The sequence below is a fragment of the Sciurus vulgaris genome, assembly GCF_902686455.1.
Source record: "Sciurus vulgaris genome assembly, chromosome: 18".
Classification (NCBI taxonomy): Eukaryota; Metazoa; Chordata; class Mammalia; order Rodentia; family Sciuridae; genus Sciurus; species Sciurus vulgaris.
Window position 1 is genome coordinate 21,346,342 of NC_136479.1, and position 10,985 is coordinate 21,357,326.

Below are 10,985 nucleotides of genomic sequence, written 5' to 3' on the forward strand. Positions count from 1 at the left end.
TACGATCGAGCTCTGAAGAGGGAGTTTACACATTCAGGTCCATGGATGAATGAATGATGAATTCCAACAGCAATTGTTTTGGAAGTTGACCCCAGGGCCCAGCACCCCAGCACTATGTTTAGGAGACTTGGAATGGCTAGCACCCACTTGAGCATCCCCACCAGTCTAGGGACACGGCAGCAACAACAGCACCAGAAGAGATGGCTGGGTCAGGGCACGTCTTTGCTGGCCACAAAGTAAAACATCGCATAGCACTGGGGTCCTAGGATCTTGCTCCTCCCTTTTGTCTTCCAAGGGAGTGTGCTCTAAAGGCTAGTTAGCCAATTGATTGAGGCTAGGGGTTCTGGAGTGAACAAATTACACAACCTCCTGAGCCGTGGGTTTCATGTCTGTGAAACAGAGCTAAAGACCTCTACTCCCTACAGTCGTTCAGAACATGAAATGGAACGGAACATGTCAGTGCTTGACACAAAATAAGCACATAGGAAATGACTGCCATTATTGCTATCTTTATGAGGGACAGTATTGGGGTGGGGTTCCAATTTTCTGAAAGAGAAATTGGAGAAAGGAAGGGGCTTCCCAAAGTCTCACAACTACAAAGTAGCAGAGCTGGTGAGGAATTTACAACCCATGGCTCTTTGGTTAGTGCTCCTCCCCTCTGCTACGCTGGAAATGACTGGCCCCAGGACTGGGCCAGGGCAGCTCAGGAAAGTCTCCCGAATCCATCAGCGACCTCACACTCCTGCTCAAATCCACAGCCAAGCTGTAAGTCAGCGACCCCTCCCCTTCCTCTAAGGACTAGGTCTTACATACTCAGATGGCCCCAAACACAGGGACAACTCCAAACCAACGAGAAGCGCCCAGGAGATGCGGGAGTCATGGAGCACAGGGGAACCGAGCCAAGAGGTGCAGACAAAGCAGAGACCGGTCCCCAGCCAGAGGCCACCTCGGCTCCTACAGGCCCACCCAGTCCTCTGCACCAGGCAGACCCAGCCCCCTTCAGGCCCGCTGACCCTGCGGCTCCTGAGTTGGTGACTCAGTTTCTCTTCTGCCAAGCAGGACTCAGAAACATTTTCCCAGTGCACCTGCCTCTTGGCTCAGTTCTGACATTTCCCGAAGGGCGGGTGGTGGAGGGTGCAGGCTCCGCTCCCGGCTAGTACCCTCCGGGCCCCGTGCTCAATCCACTCCGACCCGACCCGACTCGCTGGACACCCTCCTCCCGCGCATTCCCCTGGGCCGCAGTCTCCTGGGGACCAGCCCAGTCTGCAGCATTCCCCGGGGCCAAGTGCCCCTCCTGCCCCCGGGTCCCCACGCCCACCCCCACCCTGGGCTCCCCTCAGGCTCCGGGGTCGGGTCGCGGAGAGGGAAGAGGCACTTGAAGAGGGGGGTTCCGGTTCCGGTCCCACCTGCATCTCGGTCCCCGCGGTTAGCTCCGGCGGCGGCGGCGGCGGCGGCGGCTCCCGCTCCCTGCGCGCCCCCCCCCCTCCGCGACGAACGCCCGGCCCGGTGCTGCGCAGGCGCCGGGACCCCTTTTCCCGTCGCCGAAGGAAGCGACCATAGAGAAGAGCGGCGAGAGGGAAGGGCACCTTCTTACTCACTTCCGCCATCCTTCTAGTCCGTGCGGACCCTCGGGAGCTAAAAGCCGGTGAATCTCGTAGGGCTGCGGTGACTTCTCCGGTTGCATCTAAGAGGGGCCGCAGAGGCAGCCGTGGGAAGGGCGAGGGTTCCGCCAAGCGTCCTCTCGGAGGAAATTCGGGACAAAGGAGAAAAGACAACCATAGAGAGGCCACCCTAGGGGATAGAGTCCCGAGTCCCTGCTGAAGGCTAGAGTAGCCGCCGAGTCCTGGAAACCAGAGAGATGCTAAGGCTCTTAGAAGGTCGCGCCGCAGCCTAGAGCGCCTGGCCCTGCTGCTGAGGGACAAGGACATCGCCCCCAAGGAGCCGGGCGAGGAAAGAAGCAGGTGACCTTGGGGAGGCCCCGCGAGGAGGCGAAGCCTGAACTTAATTTGGCTTCGTCTGTGAGGAAAGGGGCAGGTGGTCCAGGAGATTCCATCCCAGATGGGAAATAAAAATGGAGGCCAGAAATAATGAGGTCTGTTTTAGGACATCGGGAGGTATAAAATCTATGGCTCAAGTAATTGAAAAGGCCAGAGTGGGCCAGGATCCGCCGAATACAGGGGCCAAAAGATAGGAGGAACCTGTGGCTCACCACCTCTAGTTCAGTTTTCCCATGCATTTAGTGTCACCCTCAGACGGGGTGCCCTCTTTTGGTGGCAAGATGGTTTTCCCTATCTCCAGATATAAGTCCCAATAGCTTAGCAACTCGGCAGAAGAAGCACACCTTATTTCCCGAGGGTTCCAATAAAATTTCCGGAGCTGACTGATTGGATCAAGTGCCTATCCTAAAACGTAAGTAACCTGGAGATGGATAAATGGCCTGACTCACATAAGACGTTTTTTAAGACTGAGGGCAGCCAGATGGGGCTGGAAGAACTTACTGTGCAAAAACAATTTCTGACCTAGACAATCTTAGTCCTGCTGGCGCAAGCCAAACTAACATCAGGTCACAGATGGCCTTTGTTTGAGGTCTTCATCACCAGCTTTGTCCACCCCTTTTCCTGATTCAGGGGAAGATATCAGTGAAAGGGAACCTATATCTATGGTCTACCCCCGCATACCTTTATACACTCTTGGTAGTTGGCTTATCCATCTGAGAGAGATACGGTTGAGGAATACAGAAGGGCAAAGGGCCATTGATGAGTTAGGTTTGGAAGTGTTGTGTCTAGGCTGCCCAGTGAAGTGGGGAGGGGCATGCTGGTGATTGAACCCAGGACCTCACACAGTAGTAGGCCTGTGACTGACCTACGCTCCCAGCCCCCAATAAAACTTTGAGATTACTGACATATTCTACATCAGCGTTGTCCAGCATTGTAGCCACTAACCACGTATGACTTTTTTAAAAAATATTTTTAGTTGTAGATGGACACAATACCTTTATTTATTTTTATGTAGTGCTGAGGATTGAACCCGTACTTCATATGTGTAAGGCAAGTGCTCCACCACTGAGCCACAACCCCAGCCCCACATATGGCTATTAAGTACTTGAAATGTGGCAAGGATGACTAAGGAACTGAAGTTTTAATTTGTTAAAATTAAATTTATCACATGTAGTCAGTGGTTTTTTTTTTTTTTTTTTAATATTTTTAGCTGTAGATGGACACAATACCTTTATTTATTTATTTATTTTTATATGGTGCCAAGGATCGAAGCCAGTGCCTCATACATGTGTGGTGAGCGCTCTACCACTGAGCGACAACCCCAGATCCTAGTCAGTGGCTTCTGTATTAGATATATCAGGAGGTGTTCTTGGACAGCTAGGTGGAGCTGTCCAGCAGAGAGGAATTTAGTCTGAGCTGTACAAAGCAGTTTGGTGATGAGACGTAAGCAGTGCAACAGTGGTTGAAGCCAAGGACATGAATGAGACTGTCCAGGTAACATGTAAAGAAGAGACCTTGTTCTGGGGAACAATCAACACTAAACGTACAGAGTAGTAGAAAGTGCTGAGATGGTGTTTTGAGTCATATTTCCCAGAAATGTCCTGAGACGACAGTTTATGTTCAGTGTGTTCAAATTATTTATTAAGAAAGTGTTGCCTGGAGCTGGGCATGGTGGCACATCCCTGTAATCCCAGAGATTCTGGAGGCTCAAGGCGGCCTTTGCAATTTAACAAAACCCTATCTCAAAAAGTAAAAAGGACTGGGGATGTGGCTCAGGGATAAAGTGTCCTTGGGCTCAATCCCCAATACCAAAAAGCTACCTGAACTGGGGTGTGCATAGCATACTGGAGACGGGCCCTGGGTTCAATCTGATCGCCACCCCACCAAAAAAAAAAAAAGGGATACCAAGACCAAGAGAAACCAGTAAGGGAGCAGGAGAATTAGAAGGAAGGAGAGGAAGCCAAGCAAGCACATGATTATCAGGCAGAGAGTACTTCAGTTAGAGCCCACAAGGGAGCCCCAGAAGTAAGTTATGCTTTGGATTTGTCCAGAAACAAAGTTGGCCTTTTTGTACCTCCACATCCCTCAGCCATTGGCCCAGGGCTTCCCCTGGGAGATATGGAGGCCCAGGCACTACTGTCAAGGCAAAGCCCTCCAACAGCATGAGGGTGTTCCTCAAAATGAATGAGTAAATAATAAAAGGCGGGAGTTTTAACTGCTGGAATGTGGAACACAGGATGTGTGACGGGGAGATGGACAAATGCATAAGGGCATACAGGACATGAAGGGACCTGTGGGAATCGGGGGCTGCACACTGCCACTATCTCTTACAGAAGGCATTGATAACTGAGAGGCTGCTGAGTGACCTTGGGGAGAGTAATTCTAGGGAGGAGGTGGTAGCATACAAGTGGTAGTGGTTTAAGGAGTGAATGAAAGGTAAAGAAATGGGAGGAGGAATGTGGAGAGCTGTTTTACAGGTTGGCTGAAAAGGGAAGGCCAAATGGAGGGTTGGAGTTTGAGAAGGTGGGAATGGGCTGGGGGTGTAACTCAGCGGTAGAGTTTCAATCCTGAGCACCACCCAACCCTATCCCCACAAAAGGTGGGAAAATTTGCAGAGGAAGACTTGGAAGTGTAAGGGGCAAGAAGCTAGGAGACAGAATGGCCCTTGAAGGAACAAGGTTTGGGGAAGGGGGACAGGATGGCATCCAGGGCCAGGTTAAACCAAGGTATTAATATACCTTCCTCAGGAATGGGTTAATACTCAGGACACTACAAGTGATACAAACCCCAATTTAAGCTAGTTTAAACACGAAGGGGAGGCATTTGTCAGTTAAAAGAATTAAAATATCAGAGGTAGAATGACTTCAGGCATGGCTGGATTCAGAGACTCTAAGAATGTCATTTTGAACTTGGGGGCTCAGCTTTCCTCTGGGGGGCCTTTATTCTCAGTCAGGTAGTCTTCTCTTTAATAGCAAGATGGCCAACAGCAGCTCCAAGCTTTGTCCTACAACCTCAAGGGAAAAGATCATAACTTTCCTGATGGCTTCGCCAAAAGAAATAGGACTGTCATCAGCTTGGCTTTTTTTTTTTTTTTTTTTTTTTTTAGTTGTCAATGGATCTTTTATTTTCTTTATTTATATGTGGTGCTGAGTATTGAACCCAGGGCCTCGTATGTGCCAGGCAAGTGCTTTATCACTGAGCCACAACTCCAGCCCTCGGTTCAGCTTTTAGTCACCTTAAGGCCATCACTTGGATAATAGGGAATGTTAGTGGATGTAGAGGGACACACTTGTGATCCCAACAACTTGGGTGGCTGAGACAGGAAAATCACAAGTTCAAGACCAGCCTGAGCAATTTAGCAAGGACCGATCTCAAAATAAAAAATTTTTAAAAAGGCTGGGGGCTCAGTAGTGAAGCTCCCCTGGACTCAATCCCCAGTACTAAAAAAAGAAAAAATGGAATTTATGTTCTTTGTCCCAGGTGCTTAGCACAGAGCTGCTAAAATGTGCACAATTTCCTAGGTGATATAAACAACTTACTCATGAGTCCCTTAGGTTATACTGAAGTTTTTGCTAATGAGTTGATTAATGGCTGGCCCTTATGCAGCTTCAGTATGGGGCTGATCACCAGAAAGAACCACCTGGTGATTGTGGATTGGAATTTGGAGCCAGCTGACCTGGAGAATGAGATTATCCACATGACCAATGATTTATTAATCAACCATGCCTAAGTAATGAAACCCAATAAAAACTCAGGATGCTGGAAATCAACAGGTGTGAATGTACTGATGTGCCAGGGGGTAAAGTACCTGGATTTCATAGGGACAGTATACAGTATACTGGAGCTCTGCCTTTGGACTCTCCCAGAATCTGCCCTGTGCCTATTGTTGTTTGGCTGGTCTTGATTTGTACCCAAGTATAGCACTTCCTGCATTCTGAGTGACCTCCCCTAGGCAGCCATGCATGGCCAACCCCCTAGGCCACCTCCCAAGTGCCTTTGATTTAGCAGCTTTTGTGACATTCACTGTTTCCTATTTGGATATCTCCATTCACATCTGAGTGACATGGTGTGATCAGCGCTGACAGTTGGTGTGCAGGGGTGGAGGGCAAGTGGGTAGGCCTGGGGGCACACAGGAAGTTGGTGCAGTGGTCCAGGAAGGGCTGATGCCAACCTGGCAAAGGCAGTGCAGTGGGGCCTGTACCTAAGGAACATCCAGAGATTTCTGAGGACACAGTGCCAAGCTGGCTGGTGGGAAGAAGAGTGAAGGACACCCTTGAACTTCTGTGAGGGCTTGATGAGTGTTACTGAGGACAAAGTTTTGGAACCTATTCCGTTAGCTACTAGGCACTCATTCAAATGACAACAAACTTTTTAAAGTGACAACAAGAAGGCAGGAGGATTGTCTAGTTTGAGGCCAGCCTGGGCAACTTGGTGAGAATCTAGTTCAACAAAACAAAACTTAACTTTGAGCAGTTCTCAAACTTTCGATACAAGAACTCTCTCGCAGAGATCATACAGTTAACTTCCATCCCCAATCATAGATAGTAAGATAGATAGTAAGCTGAGGCCCATATAGTCACAGCAACTCATCTTTATTTACAAAGTAAATATGAATACAAAGTTTGTTTTCCATTGAAAACATCAGGAAACTTAAAGAGCCCAACAGAAATGTTCAACTGAATGATACAAGTAATTTTTTCATTGAATCATTTGTTCATCTAAAGGTCACACACTGTTGTTAAACAGTAAGTTCTTATTGTCATGAGCTGGTGAGATAGGACAGCAGAAACAAAACAAACTAGTAATTTTGGCTATCTAGGTGCTATGAAAAAAAAAAATCAGAGGACAACTGACGAGAGGGCTACTTTAGATAGAAGTGACATCTGAGGTAGACTGAGGATGAGCCAGGGGGAAACCTGGGAAGCAGCATTCCAGGGAGAGGGAAGGACATTTGAACAATCCCGGGGAAGACAGTCTTAGGATGTTTGTAAAACGGATGGCCAGTCTGGCTGAGGGGAGAGCGAGTGAAATGAGTCATATTAGGTGGATTCAGAGGTGGGCAGGGGCCAGGCCCTGCAGCCACAGGGAAGAGTCTGGATTTTCTGTCAACATCAGCCTTAATGAGATATAATTCACCTACCACCTGCCCCCACTGAGCTGCAACTCACACATTGAAAGTAGGAGTTTAGATTTTATTCTAAGTGCAGCGAGGAATTACTCACTGGCTGGATGGATGGATGGTTGGTTTGCTTATATGCAGTGCTGGGGATGGAATCCAGGGCCTTGCACATGCTAAGCATGTGCTCTACCACTGAGCTACACCCCCAACCTGTGTGGAGAATGAACTTGACAGATACTGGGAATAAGAACAGAATCTACAGGACCCACTGGAGAGCACATGAGGTAACCTAGATGACAGATTATCCCAGAATGAGCCACAGTGGTAAGGGTGAGAAGTGGTCACATTTGAGATCCAGTATGGGGAGGCAACCAGCAGAACTGGGTACTGGGTTAGGTGTGGGAGAAGGGGAAGAGAGCTGTGTTGCCTTTTATTTAATGTACAAGAGGGTTGGAAGCCAGATGTCGTGGCACATGCCTCTAATCCCAATGACTTGGAAGGCTGAGGCTGAGGCTGAGGCTGGAGGATTCCAAGTTTGAGACCAGCTTAGGCAACTTAGTGAGACCCTATCTCAAAAAAAAAAAAAAAAGAAAGAAAGAAAGAAAGAAAAAGGACTGGGGTGTAGCTCGGAGGTACAGTGCCCCTGGTTTCAACCCCACAGTACCCAGTGATGGCAGGGGGTAGGGGGCAAGGGAGGAAAGTGTGGGAGAAAAATGAGTTCTATTTTGCACATGTGAGTCTAGTACCACAATACTGGCCCCTTCACTTGGGAAGACTCATTAATAATTCAAGTGTAAACACAGAGGCCTAGAGACATAGATGGCCAGAGAGAAACAGATGCCTACCCCGAGCCCTACTTAAGTCACCGTCTCAAGACAAAAAAAAAAAAAAAAGAAAAAGAAAAAGAAATACATCTTGGTACCAAGCCCTGTTACCAAGAGATGTACCAAGAGATGGTAATTAGGATATATTTGCCTGTAAAACACTAACAGCCTTGGTATAAACTATAGGGCATTCATCATCTCACACCAGTAGTCTTCTTATAAGGTGTTTGCTTTGTCCATCTCTGGGATTTGGCCTCACCATCAGCTGAGGGCACAGCAGTTCCAGATTTCCTATCCAAACCCTCCCAACATCCAGAGTCAGGACGTGCACCTCTTCAATCCTCAGCAGTGAGGAATCCTTAACAAACTGTGTTGTTATATTGTGTGCATGTACAAATACATAATGAATTTCACCAATGTGTATAATTATAATACTCCAATAAAAAATATGAAAGAGGTGAGGAATTCTTTCCCACAAGTACCCAAGCAGATCTCTTATGAATCACTGGTCCCAAAGAAGTCACACATCCAGCGCTGAACAAAACCCCTGCAGGGAGAACTGGTTCACCAAAATTGGAATAGACCAGTTAGGATTTCTTCTGGAGCTGGGGAAAAGGCCACCTGAACAAAAATCAGCACACTGCTGGCAGAAACAGAAAAATGGCTATTAAGCAGGAGTTCAAAGTGTCTGCCATTAGTAGAAAAAACAGATTACTGGGTGTGGGGGATGGAAAGCCATTTGGTTTAAAGAGCATCTTTCTAGAGTTCAAGATTCTAGGCCAGGCAAGGTGGAGCACACCTATAATCCCAGTGACTCAGGATGCTGAAGCAGGATAATCACAAGCTCAGGGCCTGCCTCCGCAATTTAGGGAGACCCTCATCAATTTAGACCCTGCCTCAAAAAATTAAAAGAATTCGGAATGTAGCTCAGAGGTAAAGCTCCCCTGAGTTCTATTCCTAGTACAAAAAGAGAAAAGTTCAAAATTCTGCCCAAAGTTTTTCTTCAATTGCAAACACATTTGAAAGAAAAATCTCCAAGCAAATTCAGCCTTCTAAAGTTGCAATGTTTCAGTTTCCTTTGTCTCCACCCCTTCACCCCGACCTCTCATACACATGCTATTCTTCTACAGTAGCCAGCTGTCCTTCATTTAACAGTGCTCACAAATGTTTTCACAGGTGTTTGGCTCTCCTGGTCTCTGCACCTCTGAACCCACCCTATTAACATTTCACCCCAGCTACTCAGGAGGCAAGTTTGAGGCCAAGTGGGACAATTTAGTGAGATCCTGTCTCAAAATAAAATAAAAAGAGCTAGAGATATAACTTGGTGGTAGAGTGCTTGCCCAGCCTGTGCAAGGCCCTAGGTTCAAGCCCCAGAACTGGGGAAGAAAAAAACAAAACAAAACCCCAACCATATCCAGACTAGACTGGGCCTGTGTGCTCTTTCCACTCACTGTAATGAGATCATCAGTAGACGGCCAGCTTTTGAAGAGACTGCATCTGAGGAAATTTTCTGCTCTCAGTCCTGTTCCCCAGCATCAACGTCTGTCAACCTGTCAGCCTCCACTGATACAAACACTGACAAATGATTTAAAGTTCTTCAATGAGACACATCCATGTAAGTCTTTGGATATACCAGGTTTGGGGGTTAGAAAGAGAGTCACTTTCTTGTAGAAGCAGCAGCTTCAGTGCCACTAGTAGTAGCTGTCAGATGAATCTAAATCCTGGCATATGGTATTTGTTGGTAGTGGCAGCAGTTTTATTTTCCCAATTTATCTTCTTTTTAAGCAGTTTTCTTATCAGATCAGATCATTCCTATAGCTTGGAACTGTTACTCAAACCTGCATCATAAGTCTATAAGCTGCCTAATACCCTTAACAAGCCCTCTTTGCTTAAACAAGCCAATGTAAAGTCCATTATCTATAAATCGAGATTCCTGAGGTTGGAGGGTGCTGAGGAGTGATATTGATCAAGTTATATTGTGTGCACATATGAATATTTAACAACAAATCCCATCATAATGCACAACTATAATGAACCAATTAAAAAATGTGAAAGACAACTATTACAGACGTTGCTGGGGTCAGCAGCTAGAAAATATTTCCCCTTTTGGAAATTCACTATTTTAGAAGTTACTATAATCAGCAGCTGTAGAAAGTACCCCTCACTTTGGACTCTTTCCTAAGCACTGTTTCTCAAACTTCAGTCATTCACACTTGGCTTTCCCCCAAATTTGTCATATGTTCATACCGCTCATTATGTTATCTACCAAACAGTGTTCTTTAAGTCGCTCATTTAACTTTTGTTTTTTTTTTTTTTTTTTTTTTTTGAGCGGGTGCTGGGAATTGAACCTAGACCTCACACATGCTAAGCAAGTGCTCTAAAAAAAAAAAAAAAATTTTTTTTAAATTTTGAGACAAGGTCTAAGTTGTTTTGATCCTCCAGAAGTTGCTGAGGTAGGCCTCAAACTTGGCAAACCTCCTGTCTCAGCCTCCTGAGTCGCTGGGATTACAGGCGTGCGATACTGCACCAGGCTTCCCTCCTTCCTGCGGTGCTAAGGCCGAAATCAGGACATGGCACATACTGGGCTACATCCCCATCCATATATGAGTGTCAGAAACATAACTCGAGATTTAGGCAGCCACTGTCGCCTCCTCAGGGTGAGGTCACAGCTGCGATAAGATGGATGTAAAAGGTTATTTACTACCTTGGACTCATTTAGTCGAAATTTACTGGGCACTCACTACGTGCCCCATCCTGTGTTAGGCACTGGAGCCAAGGCGGGAACAAGACTCAGGGCTGTCTTTAAAAAGCTCCCCAAGGTGGTCCTTCACTCTCGGTGTCATCTGCAAAATTCTATGGGTGGGAGACCACCGAGGGAATTGCTGCTTAGGGGGCAGAGGGGCTACAGGGGAGTTCGGCAAAGCTGTCTTGGTGGCTCTGACTGTGAGGTCAGGCAGTACAGCGAGCGTGCCCGCAGGCTGTGAGACATGCGGGTATCTGAGGAAAGGGACTGGGAGCCGCAGAATTTCTTCCCTGACTCCTGCC

At 47.2% G+C, this 10,985-nt stretch overlaps 1 protein-coding gene across 1 annotated transcript in view; it reads left to right on the top strand.

The window, feature by feature from the left end:
* SGF29 (SAGA complex associated factor 29) overlaps window positions 1-10,985 on the top strand; it is a 209,538-nt gene that overhangs the window by 37,511 nt on the left and 161,042 nt on the right. The window lies entirely within an intron of this gene.